Source organism: Mus musculus, chromosome 7 (assembly GCF_000001635.26).
Source record: "Mus musculus strain C57BL/6J chromosome 7, GRCm38.p6 C57BL/6J".
Lineage (NCBI taxonomy): Eukaryota > Metazoa > Chordata > Mammalia > Rodentia > Muridae > Mus > Mus musculus.
The window spans coordinates 38,031,413-38,056,989 of record NC_000073.6 but is presented as its reverse complement, the minus strand read 5'-3'; the positions used below and the strand labels follow the sequence as shown (position 1 = coordinate 38,056,989).

Below are 25,577 nucleotides of genomic sequence, written 5' to 3'. Positions count from 1 at the left end.
TCTCACAAATACTCATGTACTCACACAACCACACACACTCACATACATATTCACACACAGAAACATACACACACTCACATACATATACACAGAGAATCACACACACATTGAAACACACACACACACACACACACACACACACACACGTACTCAGGAGGGCTTTAAGATCATACAGCACTTGGACCAACAGTACTTTTCTACTTGGCTGCCCAGGGTGGAAGGCTCACCACCACCTCTTCAACTCTTTGCCTCTCTCAAAACATCTGGCAGTTGCCATATGTGCATGGTAGCAGAGTACAGTTCCCCCCCCCCCCGCCCCACCTTGCCTTGGGTATTGCTGAGGTATAAACGGGCATCCATTAGGGCTGAGGATGTTGCTTGGTGATAGAGTATTTGCCTGGCATGCATAGGGCCTGGGGTTCTATCCAGAGCACTGAAAAACAAACACAAAGGTAAATCTATTTAATTATGTGTCAGAACTGATAGGCACCAGTCAACACTCATGGAAATAGCATATCATCTTGTTAACTTCTGGGAGCTCTCTGCATCCCCCCTCCCTTGGCAGGAGAAAGAACCTTGCACAGTCTTGGGGATCCCTCCAACTGGAGAATGGGGATCCCAGAAGCAGATCGAATGGTGCTCTCACATGCTCACACATGGCTGTTTCTGGCCCCTTCTTCAGCAGCACATCTCAGCTGAATCTGAGCCTGCAGGGTCCCCCACCCTCCCTCAGCACCCTCTGAGCTGCCTACTAGATGGGAGTTAGTGATTCACAGAGGCAGCTCAGTTACTCCCACCTGCAGCCTGCAAATGTGGGCCAGCGCTGGCAAGTCAAGAAGCCCCAGCAAGCTTAGTTAGATAGTCCTGCCACCAGGAGCCCATTGCCTCCAGTCTGGAGCTAAGGAGCAAGTGTTGATTTAAAATCATCCATTTTTAACCTATCAGTCAAATCTCTGTAAGTGAGCTGGTCCAGTCTGCCAGCTTTGCAGAAGGTTTTTTTTTTCCCTCAGTAAAAATTCAACCTCTAACCCTCAGTTAGATTAGGATTAGCTTTTGGGGGGAAATTCTCCCCCCACCCCACGTTAAACTTTATTAAAATACTTTTTTTTGGTACATTAAAGCTATCTTTTTTTTTAATTTAAGATTTGTTTATTGTATATGAGTTTTTGTTTCATTTTTAGTTTTGTTTTCTAGAAAGTATATATACACATCATGCGCATGCCTGGTCTTTGAGGATACCAGAAAAGGTTGTTGGATCCCTGGATCTGAAGTTACAGATGGTTGTGAGCCATCGCATGTGTGCTGGGAACAGTATCAAGGTCCTCTCCATCAGTCTGTGCTTCTTTTTGTTTTTGTTTTTCTATTTTTGTTTTGGTTTGTTTTTGTTTTTGTTTTTCGAGACAGGGTTTTTCTGTATAGCCCTGGCTATCCTGGAACTCATTCTGTAGACCAGGCTGGCCTCAAACTCAGAAATCCGCCTGCCCCTGCCTCCCAAGTGCTGGGATTAAAGGCGTGTGCCACCACTGCCCGGTCAATCTGTGCTCTTAATCACTGGATTCTAAACTTTATTTCTTTTAATTTTGTGAAATAAGTTTTCTCACCCTAGTCCTGGCTGGCTTTGAACTCACAATCTTTCTGCCACCATCTCCTAGATGCTGGAATTGGGAGCTTATGCTACTATGCCTGGTTTGGAATTAATTGTTTTTGTTTGTGAAAACATGCTCCCTAAAACATGGCTTCATGCAGAGATGCACAGGACACTGAGCCCCACCAAGCCCTGGATGTCCCAATGCTCTGAGCCCTTCCTGAGGGCTGACCTTGCCTGAGAGATGGCTGCCTTTGGAGTTTGTTCTGATGGGACATAGATATCTTCCTTTCTTTCCTCCCTCTCCTTTCTTTTTAAAAGAACACATTGCCTCCTCTCATCTTCCCAGCAGCAGGGGAGCCTGGTCCTTGAATATGCATGTCCTCTGCTAAATGCTGGAAAATAAGGCATCATTTTAAGAGTAGCAGAGGCAGAGGGCAGGGGAGCAACCTAGGACTGTGGTTTGGCTCCCAGACATTCAGGCTTGGCTCTGAATTTCCTAAGGGGCTCCCGCAGGCCTCTCTGCCTCCTCCTCCTGCTCCCAAGTGAAAGGACAACAGTAATTCCAAAACTGGTTGCCAGTGTGAAACTCTCCACCATGGGTTGGATAAATCCTGAACTGGCTTTCTGGATCTTCAGGGTGGCATAGTGCCAAGGGTATTGTAGTGTGGCTATAAAGTGTCCCTCAAACTGGGGGCCCCAGCTGGTGGCATTACTGAGAAGTGATTGAATCCTGGATTTTCTGACTTCCTCAAAGTATTAACCTGCTGGTTAGCTGGATGGACTTAGGTAGCAGGTGGGGACCACCTAGAAGATGCTCACTGGGGTATATTTGAATGGTTTAATCTTGTTTCCAGGACTTTAGTTTCCTTTTCTCTGCTTCCTGGCCTCTCAGAAGTGGTCTGCCCTATCTTCCGCACGTTCCTGTCACTGTGATGTGCTGCCTCACCACAGGACCTTGGCACAGAGCCAGCCCGCCATGGATGAAGACCTCTGAAGCCATGAGCCTAGGTAACTCTTCTTCTCAGCTGGTCTTTTCAGAGATGAACCGCTAACTCACGCACAAAGGAAACGCGTACACTCTGAAGGCAACCTAGCTCGAATCCTTGGCTTCCCAATGTTGGTCATTGTGACCTGGATAGACTCACGCCTCAGTTGCCTCATCTGCAAAATGGACAACTTGGATTTTTGTGAGTCTTAAACAAGTTTTACCCATGTTGGTCAGGCCACATCCAAGGTGGTACCCCGTGCTTAATACCATTAGCCTAGGATATGGTCTTTAAGGTGACTTGGCTAGCCCTGGTCCTTTTATCAGCCAAAGTATTTTCTCCAGCCCCTGACTTGGTCTCAGAAGAGTTAGGAGAGTCACTTCTAATATTTTATCTTTAAAAAAAAGTCCAAAATTTTAGAGTAAGGTACACATTTACGGTCAACTTAATCTATCACTTACAGCATTAACAGGTGCACATGGAAGCTTCTAGAAACCCTTATCTACACTGGAGAATAATCAGGACTGAGCAGCCTGGTGCCTTGCTGGACCCGATTGCCAAAGTCCCTGCAGCTCTCTGAAGGTGGGGGATTGCAGTGGGCATCTGCTCTGTGCAGGTATGTGGGGAGCAGGCTGTGGTGCACTGGAGGCCAGGCCCTCTTTGTTGGGTTAGCCTCCTGAGTGGTCTTTCTTCCCTGGTGACAACTGGTGTGTGTGTATGTGTGTATGTTGTGTGATGACTTGACCGTTGTGGTGTGTGTGTGTGTGTGTGTGTGTGTGTGGTGTGATAACTTTAGATTTGTCTGTTTTAAGACAGAATGTTGACACAGTGCCTTAGAACCCACTGAGTTGCATAGGCTAGCCTCAGAATTGTGATCCCTACCACCACCACCACCACCACCTTAGCTACCCAAGTGTTTGAACACTCTATTTGTCTAGTTGTAATTGCAGAGTCTGGAGTTTTTACATTGCCAGTGGCTGGGCTGGAGGGGTGACGCAGTGCTTTAAGAGCGCTTGCTGTTCTCCCAGAGCACCCGTTCGATTCCCAGTGCCTACACGACTCTTCCCAACAACCTGTAATTTCAGTTTCAAAAAATCTGATGCCTTCTTCTGACCTCTGTAGGCTCTGCAAGCATGTGGTTCACATACATACACGTAGGCAAAACACTCACACATATAAAATAAACTAAAAGCCAGTGGCTCGCCCATTATCAACCTGCCTGGGTCCAGCCCATGTTCAAGGCATGCACATTTGATCTTCATGATGATTCTAAACCCAGAACAGAGGTCATTCCCCAAATGGTCTGAAGCAGAGAGTGAAATCCCAGTCCTCTAGAGCAGTAGTAGAGGGGACACCAACTTGGGGACACATGTGGCAGGTGACAGAGATAGACAGAGACTCTTCACAGAACTATCCAGATGACAGCAAACATGTGGACCTAGTCAGGCTGCCTGCAAACCCAGCAGCTTGGACAGACAATGGCCGGCCAGGCCTTGCTAGGACATCAGTGCTTGGACAATGTGTGGATGCATTTTGAACGCTGCATGAGGAAGATGCTCTGCTTGCCTTACTGAGCCAGGCAGGTGCACCTCAGAGCTCCTCTGCTCCCTACTTGTGAGCTGAAATTGATATTTAATTTTCAGTCCAGGTTAGAGGGTCTCATACACAAATGTACATAATATCGACTCTATAGAATTCAGCTATATAGGTGTACATCTATAATCCTGGCACTCAGAAGGCTGAGGCAGGAGGCTCATAACATGGAGATCAGCCTGGGTTCCACAGCAAGACTCTGGTTTTGTTTTTCCTGTTGTTGTTGCTATCTGAAGCTGTGAGGTCTAAACACTGTCTAGAGGTTATCCAAAGGTTTTTTTCTTTCCTGGTATCTCTGGTTTCACTCTGTGGATCCTCCTATGAACATTTTGGTGTGGACAGGCTTGAGATACTCTGTACCTGGTCCCCTGCATGCTGTCCTAAAGTCACCTGTGCTACACTACTCTTACTCCCTGTAGTCTGGCCATACTTCCTCCCATACTTGAATACCGTTTCAGGCTCAACTTTCCATCTGAATGTCCACCCACCAGATCCTTTCTTGGCAGGTTGATTGTCACCTTTGAAATCACAGCTTGAGGTGACAGACCCCCTGACCCAGACCTGAGTCCCCGCAATCCCCAGCTCCATTGTACTTCTCACATCTGGCAAGTCTGTACCACCCTCTGCTTCAAGAATATAAATCGACAGCAATTGCTACAACAACTACCATTCTTGCTGGGACAGGACCTGCTCCCCATGTTCTTGGTAGACCCCGAGTGACAGTAGGTTCCTCTGAAAGCTAAGGATAGAGTTCACAGAGTTTGTAGGACTGACTGCATCTGCATGGAACCCAGGTAGTGGAATCTGGGCTGCCCTTCCCTTATCTTCTGCTGTCATTGTGGCCTCAGGTGCAACGACCCGACCCCTTCCTCTGGGGGACATGTAACCATGGAAGTCCCCTTTGCTTGTGTGTAGTAGTAGGTGTGGGAAAGGCCAGGTCACTGTCTCAGGCACTTACATCTCACCAGCAAGGGAGAAACAGCCTGGCTCCCTTGCCTTGATGTCAGGATGGTCAAGGCCTAGTCTGTTTTGTGCCTCAGAGGTTACTGCGGGGACCTACTCAGTCATGCTTGGCACAATCTTGCCAGCCTTCCCTGTTCCAGGAGACACATCTCATGCTCCATGTGTGCAATGGCCTCTCAGGGATGCTACACAAGGAAACCGTTCTCTCAGATTCCTTCCACCGGCTGCAGATATCCTGACCCGGGTGGAGGAGAAGTCATGGTCTTCAGCTCTCACACCAGGCTGCAGGGTCACAGGAATATGAGATTCCCCTGCTCCCTGGTTCCAGCCCCATAGACCAATTAGACAGAACAAGGGTACCATACTCATCACTTGGAAATGTCTTCTGGCCAAGGACTGCAGGGGACTGGGTAAGCCCAAGAGGCACTTGGAGAAACTGAGGCCAGACAAATAGTTAACTCTTCTAGAACAAGATGCAAAAGACAGCTACCATAGGAGCTGAGAAAAATTTCCCTACATGTCCCTCTGGAAGACATGCCTTAAAATGCTTTATTTCCTTGCCAATTGGCTGAAAAGAAGAAGAAGAGGGGGGAAAAAAAGGGAAGAAAGAATAAGAACAATAGATTCAAGCTGAAATAATTTGCATTTATGATGAACACAAGGAATATCTACCTTGCATTTTCCTAAAAAAGAAAAATTAAACCTCGTTTTTAATTAACTGATAAACTATTAATCAAATTTTTGCAATGTTAGGTGACACATTATTCATTTAGATAGAATGACTGTGAACTTAAACTAATCAAATCTGATTTGCCCACATAGACTTGATTGAAATACATTTTAACTAGCATATACAAAGAGAAAATCTTGGGTTTCTTACCTAATCTTCAGAGCGTACTGCTGAGTTAATAAGGGCAGCTTTTTTTTTTTAAATGAGACCACCATTTCTTCATCTGCATATCAAAATCAAGAGGAACTTAATTGCAAAACACATATTCCTGAAATCTAATCATTACACTGCTTTAGGGTATTTTATTGAAGCATGTTAAATTATGGACAGAATATTAATGATGGAACTAATCAAACCCAATTAGTCACTTCTAACAATAGTCACATAAATATACAAGTCAGGTACCGGTACTGTAGATATGATGTAAAAATGTTAAAATATTAAATGTATGGCGTATCTATGAAATATTCATGGTGACTTGGAAGCCAAAAAATCACTGAGTAAGTCAACTTAAAAAACACAAGTGGGAAGCTATCCTATGGTATTTTGATAGAATTCCCAAGTTTTCACTGTTTGGGTAAATCTGAATCCAGGAGATTAGGGAGCCTATAATCAATCAATCAGCAAATTTTAACAAGATGACTGCATATTCATGACCCTGTGATGTGTGTGTGAGTCTTGCATCTAGAGACTTCTTTCAGTCTTTTGTTTTCTGACTTTTCCAAGGCCTGTGTGAAGCAGGCTGGAGTCTTTGGGCCTGGAAAAGCTGGTGGGTTGGTGGATGAAGTTGTGTGGGTTTATGAATTTGGTCTCCACAGTCTCCCCCCCCCCCACTTCTAGGTAAATCAATGAAGGACGAAGCTGTCTGCCTGGGGAGTCTGTGCCCACTGCTCTCCTCCTTGAAGCTGCAGAAAGGGAATGTCTGACAGCTTGGTGGGGCCCTGGCCTTGGAGGAGACTTGGTCCGGAACATTACAGGCCTGAAAGTTGGACAGACCAAGAAGGTAGCACAGATCTGAGGTTCTAGGCCCCAGCAAGGCCCGTCCATTGCTTTATTTCCAGTCAACAATATCTAGCTGTCAAGCAGAGCCATGGCTTTTTCACTGCCTTCATTTCCCCAGCACCCCCCTCCACAGGGAGGGGCCTCCTAGGTCACTTTTACCTGCCACTTCACCTTGGGCTTCTTATGTCCTTCCCTGGACACTGCTCCCCCACCAGACCTTCAGGACCCTGCAGGCTGGCTGCCTAGGGCCTAGATTTAATCAGGCCTCCCAGGGAGAAGAACCCAGAGGAGCTAAGAGTTAACACTCCACCCACTCAACCTCCCATCCCTCCACTCCACAAACACAAGTGTCCCTGAGGCCTTCGCAGGACCAACCCTCAGCTGGGAGATCAACTGTGTTCCTACCCTCCCTCCCTACTACACACACACACATACACACACACACACACACACACACACACACACACACACACACACACACACACACACACACAAGCACACTTTGGTTATACTGGGGAAGGAACCCAGGGTCTTACCCATGTTGCTGTGATAAAACACCATGAGGCAGGGTTTATTGGCTTATGTTTTCAGAGGGTCAAGAAGAGTCCATCACGGAGGGGCATCGTAGCATCAGAAACAGCTGAGGGCTCAGGTCTTGAACCATAGGATAGAAGCAGAGAGTGAACTAGGAATGGTGAGTGACTTTGAAACCTAAAAGCCTGACCCCAGTGACTTACTTCCTCCAGCAATGTCTCTCCTCCTTTCCCCCCCCTTCTTCCTCCCCCTCCTCCTCCTGCTCCTCCTCCTTCTTTGACTTTTCAAGTCAGGGTGTAGCCTTCTGAGTGCTGAGATTAAAGATGTGCACCACCATCTATGGATTTGTTGTTTTTTCTGTTTGTTTATTTTGTTTTGTTTTGTTTGGTTACCTATTCAAGATAGCACCACCAATTGGGCACCAGGTATTCAAAGATCTGAGCCTATGAGGGCCAGTCTCATCCAAACCACACCCATGCTAGGCAAACACTTTCCTACTAAGTATTAAGCTACACCCCTGGTGTCCCTTTCAAAATTTTATTCTTGATTCCACATGTGACAATTTTGCACATGAATGGGGGTGTGCTACCATGTTTGAGTGCACATACATTGTGTAATGGCCGAATCAGGATCTCCTTAGGTATTTATATGGTTTTTTGGGTTTTTTTGTTTTTTTGTTTTTTGTTTTGGAGGAGTGGTAATAGTGAGAATATGCAAGACCTTTTCTTTGTTGTGCATGGTGTTGTACACCCAGCTACTTTCTCAAAGCTGAGACAGGAGGATCACTTGAGCCCAGGAGGTTAGGGTCAGCCTGGGGAATCCTCTAAAACAAACAAACAAACAAACAACATTAACAACATTAACAAGAACCTTAACAAAATTGTAGACATGTGAAATCCCAACACTCAAAACTGAAGCAAGGTAACTGTGAATTCAGAGACACCCTGGCACAATAGGCACACGCACGCGCACACACACACACATACCCACATACACAAACACCACATACAATACACACACACACCACACCACACACACACACACACACACCATACATACACAAACACCACATACAACGCACACACATACACACCACACATACACATAAACACACATACCCCACATACACAAACACCACATACAATACACACACATACACACCACACATACACACACACACACATACCCCACATACACAAACACCACATACAATATACACACACACCACACCACACACACCACACATACACAAACACCACATAAAATACACACACACCACACCACACACACCACACATACACACTACACCCCCCCACACCCACACCTACACACTCCACACCACACACCACACACAACACACATACAAACCACACACACACACACACCCCATACATATACAAACACCACATACAACGCACACACATACACACCACACATACACACACACATACCATTCACACCCACTGCCCTTCCCTCCCATCCCCCATAATTTAAAGAGTAGCTAAGGGACTGGATCAATGGCTCAGTGATTTACAACACTGGCTACTTACTCTTTCAGAGGACTGGAGTCAGAGCAGGTGGCACACCAAAACAAGCCCATACCTTACCATCTGTTAGGATAATTTATTTCTGCTCTAGACTTCCTGGTGGTCTAGCCTTCTCTCTAGCTCAGCAAAGCTGGAGGGCCAGCTCAGCCCAGAAGCCAAATGCTGACTGCTTCACTCAAGAAAGAAGACCCTTACAGAGGACTAATGGGATTTTTTTCCAGGAAGTTTTATAGCCTTGCCACAGTTTCCTGGAACACCTGGGAGCTTTGCTGTTGCTATGGAGACATCAAGCAACCAAGTCACAAGAAGAATCACAAATCATAAGAAGAATTTCACTGAAGTTTGAAATTTTTGATAAGGAGGTTTACCAGCCTAAGCAAACCTGGAATCTTCCAGAAGATATAATTTGGGTGAGTTGGGTTCTCTACATTGAAAACAAAACTGTAACATGGAGTGAGGCTCCTGATTCACCCTCGGTAAACTGAAACTCTCTGTGCGGAGGCTACCCTTGGATGAACTAAGCCTCCCACCAGTTCCCTGATTTTTTTTCTCTTTCTTTCATTGTGTCTTTCATTCTTTCAAACGCAGCATTTAAAAAGCAGCAGTCAGGACTGAAAAGATGACTCAGCAGTTAAGAGCACTGGCGATTCACCAGTGGTGCACGCCTTTAATCCCAGCTCTTGGGAGGCAGAGGCAGCCAGATCTCTGTGCATGGTCTGCAGAGTAAGTTCTAGGCCAGATGGGGATACACAGAAAACCTTGGTCTGAAAAACATACAAGCAAGCAAGCAAGCAAGCAAGCAAGCAAGCAAGCAAGCAAACAAACAAAACTCAAAACAAAACAAACAAAACAAAACAAAAACACCCCCACTGGTTGTTCTTCTAGAGGACCTGGATTTGATTCCCAGCACCCACATAGTAGCTCACAACTGTCTGCAGTTTCAGTTCCAGGGGATCCTAGAAGATCCAAAGCCCTCTTCGGGCCTCCTCAGGCACACGTGTGATGTACAGAAGTATATGTAAGCAAAACACTTACACAAATAAAATAAAATAAATCTCAAAGTAAACAACTGTGCCATTTTAAAGAAATGAGTGATCAAACAAGGTGCAGTGTCATACTCTTTTAATCCCAGCACTTGGGATCCAGAGGCAGGCAGATCTCTGAAAATTAGAGGCCAGTCTACATATACATGAGGTCAGGACAGCTAAAGCTATCTAAATCTATCTCAAATACATACATATATACATACATACACACACTATATCTCTACCTATCTACCTATCTCTCTCTCTCTCTCTCTCTCTCTATCTTTCTATCTATCTATCTATCTATCTATCTATCTATCTATCTATCTATCTATCTATCTATCTATCTATCTATCTCTCTCTCTCTCTCTCTCTATCTTTCTATCTATCTATCTATCTATCTATCTATCTATCTATCTCTCTCTCTCTCTCTATCTATCTATCTATCTATCTATCTATCTATCTATCTATCTATCTATCTATATGTATGTATCTATATCTAAATATATGTGTATGTATGTTTTTTATCTATATCTAAGTATTTATGCATGTATGTATGTATGCATGTATGTATGTATGCATGTATCTATATCTATGTATCTATATCTAAGTACATGTGTATGTATGTTTTTATCTATATCTAAGTATGTATGTATGTATGTATGTATGTATCTATCTATCTATCCTGTGAGCAAAAAGACTGGCATCAAGAAAAGTACTGTTTGTGGTTGTCTTCCACCACACACACACCCTAGGTACTAGGTATTTAGACCTTACATATGTTGAACAAACACTCTCTGAGTTGTATCCTCAGCCCTCCTCTTACTTTTTATTTTGCATTTTGTCTAGGCTGGACTTGACCCCTCTCTGTAGTCCAGGTAGGCCTTGGACTCTGGTTCTTCTAATTACAGCCTCTTAAGTAGCTGGAATGACAGGCCTGTGCTACCAAGCCCAGCACTGGCCAGATTTATTTATTAAGATTCCCTTTACATACTTACATTTTTATTCATTATTTTAATTCCTTTAAAGCATTGTGTATTTTTCATTTTTTGTTTTATGTTGTCTGCATGTCTCATGCACACAATGCCTCTGAGAGCCAGCAGAGACCTTAGATCCCCTTGGAACTGGAGTTTCTAAAGGATGTGAGCCACTTGTGTGTTCTGAGAGCCAACCTGTGTGTTCTTCAAGAGCAGCAAGTGGTCCTAATTCCTGAGTCATCTTTCCACCCCTGCTTTACAATTATGTTGACTCTCTCTCTCTCTCTTTCTCTCTCTCTCTCTGTGTGTGTGTGTATGTGTGTGTACGCGCACGCACTGGACAGTATGCATGTACAATTCAGAGGACAACTTTCAGATGTCAGTGGTCTCCTTTCCCCATGGGCTCCAGAGACCAGACTTGGGTAGTCAGGCTTGAGCTGCAAGCACTTTAACCTACTGAACCATCTCACTGGCTCCCTGGCTGGATTTGAACTAAAATCTTTGCCTACTTGGTGGGTTTGTGTGCAGTCCCTGGGAAACACACAGTGTGATCCAGTGAGGCTCACTTTGGTTTTTGAAATAAGCTCTCCTTATGTAGCTAAGGATGGCCTTGAACACGAGATCCTCCTGCCTCGGCCCAGAGTTCCACAATCACAGGCTTGGCCACCATGCCCAGCTCCCCTTCTGCATTTGGATCCACTTAGTCTTTCCAAAGTGCCATTAAAGCAGATATTCAGACAAAAATGAACTTGGATGAGGTTTTCAAATCACTGCACCACAAAGTATGTAATCAAGATCGTCAAAAATAATGAAGCACATTTAATCACATTGCCACTCACTAGGGATATCATAATTAATATTTGGGTGAGAGCAAGAAGGTTGTGTTGTTCACAAGTTATTTTAAGTATTATTTATTCTTAGGAAGCATGAGGAAGGGAGGGGATGTGACAGGGTGGGTGCTTTAGTGGCTGGCTCATCTCACGCCACAGGACCCTCCGCAGAAAGGCGATTTTGTATATATACTTGAGACAGGGTCTCTTTAACCCAGGTTGGCCAGGAGTTCAGCATCCTTCTGTCTCAGTCTCCCCAATGCTGAACTATGGGTGTGTACAATCACATATGGCTGGGATAGGGAAACAGATCCTCTCCCCTGCCTCCAATCTTGTTTTGACCGAAGAGTCATCCTTAGGGGTTGGGGGCTGGAGCGATGGCTCAGTGGTTGGAAGCACATGCTGCTCTTCCAGATTTGATTCTCAGCATCCACACTATGGCTCACAACCATTGATAACGCAAGTTCCAGGGGATCCAATGCTGTCTTCTAGCCTCTGTAGGCACAGCACACATGCACACAGGCAGACAGGTAGGCAAACCATCCATACACATGAAATTAAAAAAAAAACTTTTTTTTTTTTTAAAAGAGAGTCACCCTTTGAACTTGTGCTTTCTGACATTCTGGCCTGCCTTCCACATTGGCTGAGGTGACGGGGCAACAACTGGTAGTGGAAATCTGACTGGAAGGTGTTCACCTCAGTGTTCCATGAACTCGGGTGGGTAAAGGAGATAAGGAACAGGACAGGGAGGTATGGAGTGGGCTAAGGAAATAGAGGATGGGTGAAGGAGATATGGATTATAGGTATAGATGTAAGATGGGCTGAGGAGATGTGTGTAGGCTGGGGAGATATGAAATGGGCTGAGGTGGCATAGAGTAGGCTGAGAAGATATGATGTTCTGTGGAGGTCTACAGTAGGTAGGGCTTGTCCTTGCTGGCTGTCAGCACCACAGGGCATTTATTCTTGAGGAATGTTCTCTGATCCTTAGGCAAAGCTTTGGGAGACAGTTCCCACTCAAACCATAAGCATTCATCTTTCCAGGCATCCATGTCCTCTTCCCCTATAATGCCGAGTCTAGAGTGTTTGACAGGAAAAGTTTATCAAATCCTTGAAGGTTGGATCGTAACTGCAATGCTTAGAGTGTACCAGGACTCAGATCCTAGGTGTCCCAAGATGTGAAAAGACCCATCATTGAACCGAGAGTGAGTCTCCCTGGATCCATCTCCAAACTTAGTGTTACTCCAATCAGAGATGAAGACAACTCGTTCCATCTAAAAATTGTATTCCTTTCTTTAAGAACTCCTGAAAAGGCCCCCCTTGATGCCATTGAATTTTATTTTTTTAATCAAGTTAATTGAAGTTTAATTTCCATACAAAAGCCTGCATCCATTTAAACTGCATGCGGTGATGAGCTTGGAAACTGTGTGCACCCTTGAAAGCCTCACCGTGGAGTCCCAGGGCCCGGAGAGATGGCTCAGCCACTAAAGGCGAGGCTTACAAGGAAAAGGGCAATGGAGGCACAGGACATTTCCATTACCTACTCTTTCCCTCTCATCTCTCTGCAGTCCTTCCTTCTCTCAGCCCTTGTCCACTGCCAAGCCTTCATCAGTGTTCTGATCCCAGAGATATGTTGCCCCACCTAGATCCTGTGTGGGTGAAATGCTGTTTTCCTTGGTGTAGAATCTTTCACGTGGCACCGTTGTTTTGATCTCTCCACATGACTCATGCGCACACACACATTTTCTGGGTGTTTCCTGTTGCATGATTTACCCTTTAATCCATTTTACCTGATGTGTTCTCATTGACGTTTTTTTTCCAGGGTTTTGTAAATATTTATTTATTTATTCATTTATTTATTTGTGTGTCTTGGTGTTTTGTTTGCATGTGTGCCTGTGCACTAATGTGTGCCTGGTGTACGTGGAGGTCAGAAGAGGGCGCCAGACTCCCTACCTGGAGTTATGAATCACTATGAGCTACCATGTGGGTGCTGGGAATTGAACCCAGATCTTCTGGAAGAGCATTCAGGGATATTAGCTTCAGAACTGTTTCTCTAGCCACTGTTTTTGGTTCTTGTTTGTTTAGAGATACACAATGACCTTCTGGGGCCAGGGTGCAGCTCAGAGCAGAGCACATTTCTAGCAAGTGTGCAGCCCTGCCCCCCACCCTGCCCCCCAACTCCCAACATACCCCTGTGCATGAATCTAGCCCCGAGCTTAATTTCTGCCCACGAAAGCATACACCTGTGCATGAGTCTATTCTTTTTTATTTTAATTTTTAATATGTGTGAGCATGTGAATCCATGTGCAGTTGCAGAAGAGGGTGTAGAATTTCCTGGAGCTGGAGTTATAGATAGTTGTGAGCTGCCATGTGGATGCTGGGAATCAAACCTATGTCCTCTGCAAGAACAGCAAGTGCTTGCTAACAAGTGAGATATCTCTCCAGTCTATTCTGGAGACTGTAGAGGAGTCTATTTCTCTGTGTGTATGTTAGTTTTCTTTCTCCACAAGAGCCAAACAGCAAATTAGAAAAATAGCAAATGCAAATAAGCATACAGTGCTTAGAGGGGTGTCTACCTGGCTCACAGGTCTGCAGTGAGAATTTGGGTGAGGTGTGAATCTGCTGGGCCATTTACTGAGCGTTTTAGAAGGCTGAAGTCAAGGTCTTCGCTTCTATCTGAAGGTGCTGTCGAAAATGGTGGGGGAGGGGGACTTTGCCTCCAATTCATTCATATCCTCGTGGGACTGAAGTCATTAAGAGTCTGTATATAGTGTATGTTTGTATGTATGCATATGCATGCGCACAGTCCTATGGCTGAGAGCTCCACATGGTCTTTACTCTTATAGAATGCATTCTGATCCTTAGGTATAGCTACCTGAATCTCAGTGCATTAGAGACACATTAAAAAAAAAAAAGAATCCTCCCCTCCTCTCCTCCCTTCTATTCCGTCTCCACTTTCCCTCTTTATCTTCCTCTTCTCCCCTCTTCCTCTTTTTCCTTCTCCTTATAACTTAGGGCCTTGCCCTGTAGCCCAGGCTGATCTTACTACCTCTTCCTCCTGAGGTTTGGGGTTACAGCACGCACACACCATTATCTCTGGCTTACATTCTTTTGTTTGTTTGTTTGTTGTTTGTTTGTTTGTTTGTTTGTTTTTGGAGACAGGGTTCTCTGTGTAGCCCTGGCTGTCCTGGAACTTACTCTGTAGAGCAGGCTGGCCTCGAACTCAGAAATCCGCCTGCCTCTGCCTCCCAAGTGCTGGGATTAAAGGTGTACACCACCACTGCCCGGCTTGACTCACATTCTTATAAGCAATTTATAAGCATCTTTTTTCCCCCACATTTTCCCAATACTGAATGTCAAGATGCTTAGTTGCCATCAATCTAATAAATGAAATATAATATTGATTTAAATTTGCATTTCTTTGAACATTAGAATCATCTTCCATACAATCTTTGCTTTTTTTTTTCTTATTCAAATTGTTCCTCCATAGTCTTTGTTTCTCTTCATAATAGAGGTTGTCTAGGTTAGGGTTTTATTGCTGTGAAAAGACACCATGACCATGGCAACTCTTATAAAGGACAACATTTAATTGAGACTGACTTATAGTTCAGAGGTTTAGTTCATTACCATGCCAGTGTGAGCATGGTAGCATCCAGGCTGACATGGTGCTGGAGACAGAGCTGAGAGAGCTACATTTGGATTGGCAGGCAGCAGGGAGAGAGCTGAGTTAATCAGTAGCCTTTGAGATCTCAAAGCCTACCTGTTAGTGACACACTTCCTCCTACAAGGCCACACCTCCTAATACTTAAGAACCAAGGATTCAGACACTTGAGTCTATGGGGGCATTCTTATTCAAACCACCACAGGAATTTTATTCTGTGTCAATTTTTTGAAGATGTCGTTTACAATGCAAATATTAGTGTTTTATTTATTAAAAGTATCACACGCGGGTGTGGTGGCACACACCTTTAATCCCAGCACTCAGGAGGCTGGTGGATTTCTGAGTTCGAGGCCAGCCTGGTCTACAAAGTGAGTTCCAGGACAGCTAGGGCTACACAGAGAAACCCTGTCTCAAAAAAAAAACAAAAACAAAAACAAAAACCAAACCAAAACAAAAAAAGTATCACAAATGTTTTCCTTAATTTTGAGGTCATCTCCCTTCTTTTTTGTTTCTTAAAAATAGATTTGTTCTTTATTTTGTGTGTATGTGTGCGCTTACATGTATGTATGCATACATGTGTGCGGGTGCCCAAGGATGCCAGAAGAGGTTGTCAAATCTCTAGTGGCTGGAGTTATTAGACAGTTGTTCAGCTGGATCTGGGAAGTGTACTTGGGTCCTCTGGAAGAGCAGTAGGTGCTAACAAGCCTTCTCCCTGGTTCCTTTCATCTTCCCTCTCCTCTCCCCCCACTTCCCCCTTCTTTTCTGTGATACTAAAGATGGAAGCCAGGACTTTGAGCCAACTAGGCAAGGCAAGTGCTGTACTGCTTAGTCATTACTTAGTTACACCTCCAGCTTTCCGTGCCTTTGATCGTAGAGAAGGTCCATGGTTTCATGTTTTTTTCTTTATGGGTCTGTGTTTACGTAAAAATATTTTCTCATTCAAAAACTATTGGAGTTGATAACTTTTTGCATCATACTACAGTCAGTTATTATTTTGAGGCAGGGTCTCAGTGTGTAGCCCTGGCTGCTCTGGAACACTCTTTGTAGGCCAGGCTGAACTTGAAATCATAGAGGTCCTACTGTCTCTGCCCCCTGTTTGGGGGAGGGGGTCTATACTTCACCTTTTATTTTATATTTTATTTTAAAATTGTGTTACATCCCTGAAAATATCTTACGTGTATACAATCAAATATTATATCGAGTGCCTATTTAGCATTCATTTCCACCTTCTAGTTCTTCACTGTACCTCCTTCAACATGTCTTCCTCCAAACTTCAATTGTTTGTTTGTTTGTTTGTTTGTTTGTTTGAGGCAGGGTGTCTCTGTGTAGTCCTGGCTTTCCTGAAACTCCTGGAAATTTCCTGGAATTTGTAGATCAGACCTGCCTCTTCTTTCCAAGTGCTGGGAAAAAAGGACATATTATAATATATATATATATATTTGTGTGTGTGTGTTTGTGTATGTGTATTTTTAATACGTCATTATATCCAGTTAGTGCTGCTCATATGTGTGTGTGGTGGTGGGTGTGGGGCCTTCCTCTGGAGTGTGGGAAACCTTTCATCTTGTTCGGATCTCATGCAGGTAACCACGGAGGCTTTGAGTTCATGAGTGTGATTAGTAAGTCAAGCCCAGGAGACAGCATCTCACAGCACTTCTGCCCATCCTCTGGCGCCGTTCCCTCGGCGTCTTCTGAGATGGTCCTGGAGCTTGGGTGGACTGGGAAGGTGTTTGATCTACATGTCCCAGCTAGGGCTAAGCACTCAGTCTCTCAATCTCAGCATTTCGACCAGCACTGCAAAAGACAGCTTCTGACACTGATTCTCAGGTTCTTTACTTGTTTCGTGGTGCTGAAGTTCAAACCCAGAGCCTCATGCACAAGTGCGCTACCACTGAGCTATGCCCCTGGCCCTATTTATTTTAAGTAAAAGATTCTTTTCCTAAAACAATAGATAATTATTCCAACCGTGTTTATCAAATACTCCATTACTTCTTTTTAATTTGAAATGCCAAACTTAAACAAGACTTTAATTAAGGGCGTTTCTGGAGTTTTTGTTCTCTCCCACTGATCCCCACGGCGCTGTGTTAATGCTATGTTGCCTGACTGCTGATGTCTTAAACTACATTTCGTGTCTTCAGGCAAAGTGCTCCCAATTGCTCTTTACACAAATTTTTTATTCTTGGCATTTACTCTTCCAAATAAACTTGAGAGTATTAACAAATTCATCACAAATTCTATGTGGATTTTGTTGGGATTGCATCAAACATATAGATTAATTTGTAGAGAATCATACTTTGATAGCACTGGTTTATGCTTTGATTTTTTAAAGAAGTTAGTATCTTTTAAATTTTTTCTTTTTTAAGCGATGTATTATTTTTATATAAACAGACATTTTGCCTACATGTATGTCTGTATACCTCGCGTGTGCCTTGTGCCCACAGGAGTCAAAAGAGGGTATTACATCCCTGAAAACTGGAGTTATGAATGGCAGTGAGCCAGCATGTGAATGCTGGGAATTGAACCTGGGTCCTCTGAAAGAGCAACAAGTGAATTTAACCACTGAACCATAGCTCCTGCCTTAGAAGTTCATGTTGTTTTTAAAGATTCATTTATTTTTTTATGTATATGAGTGTTCTCTCTGCATGTACACCTACATGCCAGAAGAGGACATCAGATTACATTATAGATGGTTGTGAGCCACCATGTGGCTGCTGGGAATTGGGCTCAGGACCTCTGAAAGAGCAGTCAGAGCTCAACCACTGAGCCACCTCTCCAGCCCCAGAAGTTCATGCTTCAATGGTTTTACATAAAAACGTCTGGCTTTCTTCATGTAGGCTTTACACCATTCTAATCAGGCTTGCTTCTACAGTTTATTTATCCTGTGAAATGAATCTACTGACTTAAATTTTTTCCTGGATACATTTAGGTAAAGAATTAGGTTGAGCTGGAGAGATGGCTCAGAGGTTAAGAGCACTGATTGCTCTTCCAGAGATCCCGAGGTCAATTTCCAGTAACCACATGGTTACTGGTGGCTCACAACCTTCTGTAATGGGATCTGATGCCCTCTTCTGATGTGTCTGAAGACAGCGGCGGTGCACTCATATACATTAAATAAATTAATTAATAAAAAGAAAACATCTAAAAATAATTAAGTTCATTGCAATTGTGATTAAATTTCACTTTTTTTGTAAAGAGTACAGCTACACTGTGTTAAAAAGATGGCTCATTGGTTAAGAGCACTTGCTCTTCCAGAGAACCTAAGTTGGGTTCCTAAAAGTTGCTCATAACTCCAGCTCCAGATCTGAAACCCTTTTCTGGCCTCCATGGGCCCCCTCCATCCACACACATGGAGGAGGAAGAGGAGGAAGAGGAGGAGGAGGAGGAGGAGGAGGAGGAGGAGGAGGAGGAGGAGGCAGACTGGTGGTTTGTTGGTAGCTTTGCTGTCCATTCAGATTTCAGAGGCTTGGTTTGTGCTGTATAAAATGGTATTCTTTGAGGCTCCCCCCCCTTTTTTTGCTCTTCTGTGCCAACCTGTGAGTCAGGTCTTCAGCAGAGCTCTTCCATAGCTGAAAGGATTAGAGGGAAGCTGGGAACAGCAATTCCTCAGCCCTTGAAATGGTCTTGTACTGTATGATGACATAGGACACAGCAGCCAGGATGCTTGGATGCGTTTATGTGGAGGGCAGATCTCAGGTCCCCTAGGGTTGGAAACGCCCCAGGTCATAATATATGCATCTGGCTAGAGAGAGCATCGACCTCATTTCCTCCTGAGACTAGATGACTGAACCCCAGAGCTCTGGCTTGCATGCAAATGATGAGACTACTGCTGGACCACTTGTGTTGTGGGGGACCAAATGAACAGGAAGAGAAAGACAAATTAGAAAACTATGAGGTCATTCCTTATGGATCGGTGTGAGGAAGTGCAATTGATCAGGTTAATTCTGCTTCCTAGCCAAGGCGCCCAGCATTTAGCATTTCTATACCTGAGGCATAGCAATGAAAGGGTAATGACAGGGTGAGCATGGTCGGGCGTGTAAGACCACCTGTCTTAGGAAGAGGACCAGCATGTAGCACAGGACTTGGAGCCACTGACCCCTGACTTGGACACTGAACAGTTGCATCACAGATGATCTCATTAAGCTGTCAATGCCCCAGGAAAGACAGCAAGGGTTACAATCCTGGGAAATTTTGGCTCTTTCTCTTTTTAAAGATTTTTATTTTTATGTGTATGAGTATTTGCCTGCCTGTGTCTATATGCACCATGTTCACACAGTGCCTATGGAAGCCAGAAAAGGGCATCGGGTCACCTTGGAACTTGAGTCACAGGCAATTGTAATCTACTGTGTAGGTGCCTGAACCAAAGCCAGATCCTCTGTAAGAGCAGCTGTTGCATGGTAAAACCATGCCAGGAAGTTTGGGAAGAGACCTGGAGACTTGGTGGACGCACATCTGAGACTTAGATGGCTCCCAGCTCTCTGCCAGACTCCTGGCCTGCAACACGTGCCATGCTCCTCACATAAAAGAAACCTGTTGTATGGTCAAGTAGAACCCAAAACAGTTCTCCATGCTAATGAGGTACCTAGAGGCCCTGAGGGCTTAGCCAATAAGCTTTCTCTCCTAGACATTCCTCCCTGGAAAGGGTATGTAATCTAGGGCCAGACCCTGAGAAAGGGCTTATGCATCCATTTCCCACCATGAACAACTAATAAAGAATATGGTTAAACATGGACGGTCATTCTCATCAAGATCTGCCATGGAGAGGTGTTCGAGGACAGAGCTGCAGCTTAATTTTCTCATAAAAGGCCTCTCTACACTCCCAGACACAACTGCCACCAAGCCTGCCTCAAGGACCATCACCACTGGGACAAGCCAGAGCTTCCCTTCCCCCACCGATCCTATCCTAGACCCTATCCCCAGCCTGAGGCCTCCCCCTGCCCCCTTCTCAGCTCTTCTACGACTCCTAGAGGTGTCTGGAGATCCAAGAGTCAGAGAACCCCATGGCTCCAGCCTTGTCACAGGCCTGAGTACCCCTGAACCAGCTCTGGTTTTCCCACATCTTAGACTGTGCTTTCCCACCCTCAGAGCACTGTCTCTGTGCTTCCCTACAGCCTGGCACCCACCCTGGCAGCCATGGGGTGAGCGCAGTTAAACAACACAAATTCTGCCTCTCTAAGAGGGCATGCCCAATGACTGAGCAGACATGGACCCACAAGCAGCAAGTGTCCTTAACCATTGAGCCTCTCCAGCCCCGACACAGTGCAGTTTTTCCTAAACTTGCTGACAGTCAGCATCCACTAATCTGAAAGTTCTTGCTTTGGTTTCACCCACTACCCCATCTCTTTCTCTTTCTTTGAGACATCTTACTGTGTAGGCCAAGCTGGCCTTGAACTTTCTATCTTCTTGCCTCAGCCTCCAAAGTACCACCATTACAGGAATGTACGTGACCTGATTTGCTTTTTAAAAACATCATCTTGGGCTGGTGTTGTAAAGGAAGCCACTTGATGCCAAACCTGATAACCCAAGTTCAATCGCTGGGACCCACATGGTGGAATGAGAGAGTGGACTCCTGCAGGTTGCCTCCTAACTTCTGCACATACTCTGTGGCATGTGCACATGTGTGTGCATACACACAAATAATGATACTTTTGCTTTTTGGCAATGTCCTACATCACACACAGTACCTTGATCATATCTACCCCATCATTTCTCTCCCGCCTTCCTGTCCCTCCTGTCTCGTCTCTGTAACCCACTGAGTCAGTACTGCTCAGTGAACTCCTGACAGATCTTGTTGACAGACCTGTGCATGTGACCACAATCACAATGAGTTCCTGGGTATATTGGCATGTTGTGTGCAGAAGGCAGCATTTCACAGCCTTCCTCACATCCTCCTGCTCCGACGTTCTTTCTGCTCCCTTTTCTGTGAATAATACAGAGGTCCTGCTTAGGACGGAGCCTCAGAGTCACTTCTCTGCGCTCTGACCAGTTGTGAGTCTCTGCATCAGCTGCTGCCCACTACTGAAGGAGACTCCTCTGACCGAGGTTGAAAGCGTCACTGCTTGATGCCTATTAACATCAATGTGCAGTGTGAGGACAGGTTTGCTTAGCAAAACAACAGTGAAACCCTCAAAGGCGTGGTGGCACATGCCTTTAATCCCAGCACGTGAGAGGCAGAGGCAGGCGGATTTCTGAGTTCGAGGCCAGCATGGTCTACAAAGTGAGTTCCAGGATAGCCAGGGCTATACAGAGAAACCCTGTCTCGAAAAAAAAAAAAAAAAAAAAAAAAACCAAAAACCAAAAGTGAATCAGCCAGGCCCTGGTCATGTTCCCAACCCAATTTGAGAGGAACTTTAAAATATACTAACCAAACATAAGTTTAGGGAAAGATTCCTGACACAAAATTTTAGTATAGGCTATCACTCAACAGCCATTCGACTGGGAAGAGCATATTGGATCAAGGTGTTTTGGTTCCAAGCTGAGCATATGTCTGTGACCCCATTGTTCCAGAGGCTGAGGCAGGAAGAACACAAGATAGAATCTATCTGTGACTAGATAAGTAATTCAATGCTAGCCTGAGCTATGTAGCAAGACCCTGTCTGTAAATAAATAAATTCGTTAGTCTACAATGTAAAACTATTTTTTAAAAGACTTATTTTATGTATGTGAGTACACTATCGATGTCTTCAGACACACCAGAAGAGGGCATCAGATTCCATTACAGATGGTTGTGAGCCACCATGTGGTTGCTAGGAATTGAAATCAGGACCTCTGGAACTCCAGCTCCCTGTAAAACTATTTTATGGCTGCTCGGAGAGATGGCGAGGCAGTTAAGAGCACTTGGTGCTCTTGCACGAGGCCCCACATCCATGTGATGATTTATAACCATCCACAACTCTAGCATCAGGGGAGGTGGCACCCTCTTCTGTCCTCTGTGGGTACCAGGCATCCCTTTTTACTATACACACATGCATGCACTTATACACATAAAATAAAAATTAAAAGTCTAAAAGTAGAGGCTTTTATAATTGCTTATGATAATACTAAGAATTCATTTTCTTAGTGAACTCCTGTTAGTAACTGTGCTATGTGTGTGATGGTTCCAAGGAATCAGATATGGGCAAGATGTTGGCATCAATGGTCTAAGACACCTTGCAATCTCGTCATTGACTTCTTCATCAGTCACTCATAAGCTTTTTCTTCAGAGCATCACTAACAAAGACAGACCCTTGAGATGTCCATGTGACATTTATCTGAGTCAGGGTCTCACTATGTAGCCCTGGCAGTATTGGAACTTACAGAGATCCACCTGTCTCTGTCTCTTGAGTGCTGGGATTAAAGGTGTACACCACCACACTGGTAAAAATATTATTTTTTATTATATTTTTCCCCGGGTGCTAGGAAATGATCCTAGGGCTGTGTAGGCAGGTACTCTACCATGTAGCTATATCCCCAGCTGTTATTTTATTTTACGTGTTTTACCTGCATGTAAGTGTACTGTTTACATGTGCAATGCCCAGAGAGGTCAGGAGAGAATGTCAGATCCCCTGGAACTGGAGTTGCAGATGGTTGTGAGCCACCATGAGGCCACTGATAACTGAACCAGTGTCCTCTGCAAGAGCAGCATGTACCCTTAACTGCTGAACCCTCTTGCTAGTCCCTTCCCCCATATGATTCTACTTGAAAGAGCTGGTCTGTGGAGCTGTGGTCTTTCAAATATAAGCATTGTACTTTTATTATTGCTGTGACCAAACATCCGACAGGAACAACTTAAAGGAAGAAAGGTTTGTTTGGACTTCTGGTGTCTGAGGTCATCGTGGCAGGGAGGGCATGGCAGAGCTCAGCAACTTACATCGTGATATGCAGGGCACTGGCGCTCCCGCTTTCCTCCTTGTACTGGTTAGTTTTTATAATCACCTCGATACAACCTGGAATCTGGGGAGAGAGAACTTCAAGTGAAGGATAATCCAGCTCAGACTGGCCTGTGACCAGGCCTATGAGAGATTGTCTTGATTCTGATTGGTTTGGGAGGGCTCAGCCCACTGTGGGCAGAGCTATCCCCTAGGCGGTTGGGTCTGGACCCTATAAGAAAGCTAGCTGAGCACAAGCCATTGAGCAGAGTTCCTTCAAGGTTTCTGCCTGAGTTCCTGCCATGGCTTCTCTCAAGAATAGACTAGGATGAAGTGAAAGGCTCACTTTTCTCCCCAAGTGCTTTTGCTCATGGTGTTTGTCACAGCAACAGATGATCAAGCTAAAACATTCTTTTCATTTTCTTTGGATGATGCTACCCACGCTCAAGGTATGTTTTTTTTTTTTTTCTCTACAGCTCCTCCTCTCTGGAAATAACCTCACAAACCCCTCCAGAGGTGTGACTTACCATCTCCTACATGAACTGAAATCCAGGCAGGTCAACAAACAAGATTAATCATCACTGGTATTTAACAGACATTTTTTTAAAAAAGATGAACAAAATGAGCCTGTCACTCCCAGGAGAACAACTGCCAGTACCTGTCACTGATGACAAAACGCAAGCTCTCGAGCATTACAATTTAGGGGACCCTTTTATCTGCCACTATAAGCTTGACAGACTCTCAATATTTAAAGACTTTTTGGATGATGTTAAACATTAGCGATGTTCTGAAAAGATGTGATTAAAATAATTCTTTAGATTTGTTTTCACTTTATATTTTACGCATATAACTATTATGCCTCCATATGTATCTGCGTACCACGAGTATGCTTGATGCCCAAGAAGGCCAGAAGGGGTATTAGATCTCCTGGAATTGGAGTTACAGATAGTTGTGAGTCACCATTTGGGTTCTGGGAGTCAAACATGGGTCCTTTACAAGAAAAACCACTAAGCCATCTCTCCAGCCCAAGGATGCCAATTTTGATGTTATGAAATAAAAATGACTCTTGGAAACTTTCCATAGCTCTTCATTTTCCAAGTGACTAGTGCATTTCTCTTACCTTAACAGAAAGAAAGTGATGGGGAAGCTATAAAATCAACCTTTTCTTGACCTTAGTGGCAAGTGGAAACTTCTTGGCAACCAAATGGCACAAAATCTGAAGACCAGGTGTCCCTAAAGAGGAACAGGTCTGGCACTACTTTACCTATGATGTCATGAGAGACTACAGGCACCATGCAAGCAAGAAACATAATAGCCAGTATATATATATGAATACTCTATCTGTATGTCCTGAGTGCTAGAAGAGGGCATTAGATCCCATTACAGATGGTTGTGAGCTATCATGTGGTTGCTGAGAATTGAACTCAGGACCTCTGAAAGAGCTGAGCCATCTCTCCAGCCCCCTTAAAAATATATTTGTAAAGCGAATTGTTAGAGTCTGAGTGGGGCTAGCATAGGAATCCAGAACTCTGGGTCCTGCTGACTCTAGGAGAGTCTCCCTGGATTACCAGCACCAATTATGAGAAAGATTAGGGGAGACCAAACAAATAGTCCAGAGAAGGTTCTATACTGGTACAGACATGAGGAGTTGGCTACCCACTGTGTTTGTCCAGGTTCTGTTGCTACTTCAAATTACCCGAGACTGAAGAACTTATAGAAAATGAAGTTTTGTTTTGTTGGTTGTTTTTTGTTTGTTTTTGTTTTTTTAGAATTCACATTTCTGGACACTTTGTGAATTCAAATTCACATTTCAACAGTATAATGTGGGCATCGGTGAAGACCTCAATGCCTCAGTACATGGCTTTGGGAGGCAGAGGAAGTGTGTTAACAATTTTCTCTGAGTTCAAAACTTTTCTATGGACTGCCACTCTTGGTGGGAAGTTCCTCTATCCTGTTGCTGTAGTAAGAAATCTAACTTCTTCAGGATTCCAGGGTAGATTGAAGACCAGAAGAGCTCCAGGAATTCTTTCAGGACTCCAGCAGCAGATTTGGGCTGCAGAGACATCCAGCCACTGGACCTGAAAAACTATTGGATTCTTAGCTATTCTGTAGTGAGATAGCCAGCCATCGTTGGGCTACTCTGTCCACAGAAGGTAAGCCAGTCTAAGAAATCCCATACATCTGTTGTCATGTCCCCATCTGAGCTGGGTAAACTTTTGTTCTTGTCTCCCTAGGAAGAGTACCACACAAGGGTCTTGGAGAGTCTCACATCAGCTGAGCTGCCTGGAGGAGACTCTGACCAG

At 44.5% G+C, this 25,577-nt stretch overlaps 1 long non-coding RNA gene across 5 annotated transcripts in view; it reads left to right on the top strand.

Moving 5' to 3' along the window:
• Gm30684 overlaps nucleotides 1-23,834 on the top strand; it is a 29,158-nt gene extending 5,324 nt beyond the window's left edge. For 2 of the 5 annotated variants that reach the window (XR_881999.2, XR_003946754.1), the window contains 3 exons: nucleotides 2,481-2,596; nucleotides 3,038-3,190; nucleotides 6,701-7,736. This is a non-coding gene — a long non-coding RNA (predicted gene, 30684). Of the gene's footprint in view, nucleotides 1-2,442; nucleotides 2,597-3,037; nucleotides 3,191-6,700; nucleotides 7,737-9,164; nucleotides 9,354-23,750 lie in introns of those variants that run through there. The other 3 variants (XR_003946752.1, XR_391289.2, XR_003946753.1) reach the window with 2 other exon arrangements.
• The last annotated feature ends 1,743 nt before the right edge of the window (nucleotides 23,835-25,577 follow it).